Consider the following 474-nt stretch of genomic DNA (forward strand, 5'->3'; position numbering starts at 1 on the left):
ACCCGCTACACGTTGCACGGCAGCCAGTTGCCCAGCCACCGCGCCAACCGTGCAGTCAAACTTTTTATGTTGTATGGTTGTATAAACTTTTTATGTTGTATGGTTTTCTATACATAGAAATGTCGTATGTGCTTCCGCTCTTAAACTTGATACGTTTTATCTACCTAAGTATTGTTATCTTATATGATAAAATAAAAAATACATGTCTAATACTTGTTCATTACCTTACTGACGGAGTAAATAGATTTGTAATTTTCAAAGCCCCGTCATTATCCCTAATGTAAACTTTTCATCAGTTATAAGTTCTACTTACCTAATAAATGCAAACTTACAATTATTCGACCATATTTTTTCTGTTTACTCGAAGTAACCTATGCCTACAAATAACGAAATATTTCGTGCCAATCAATAATATTGTTTGTTTATGCACAGCTTGTTTATACATTAGGTTGCTAATTGCTTGCGCGAGAAGAT

This window comes from Spodoptera frugiperda, chromosome 25 (genome assembly GCF_023101765.2).
Source record: "Spodoptera frugiperda isolate SF20-4 chromosome 25, AGI-APGP_CSIRO_Sfru_2.0, whole genome shotgun sequence".
NCBI lineage: Eukaryota > Metazoa > Arthropoda > Insecta > Lepidoptera > Noctuidae > Spodoptera > Spodoptera frugiperda.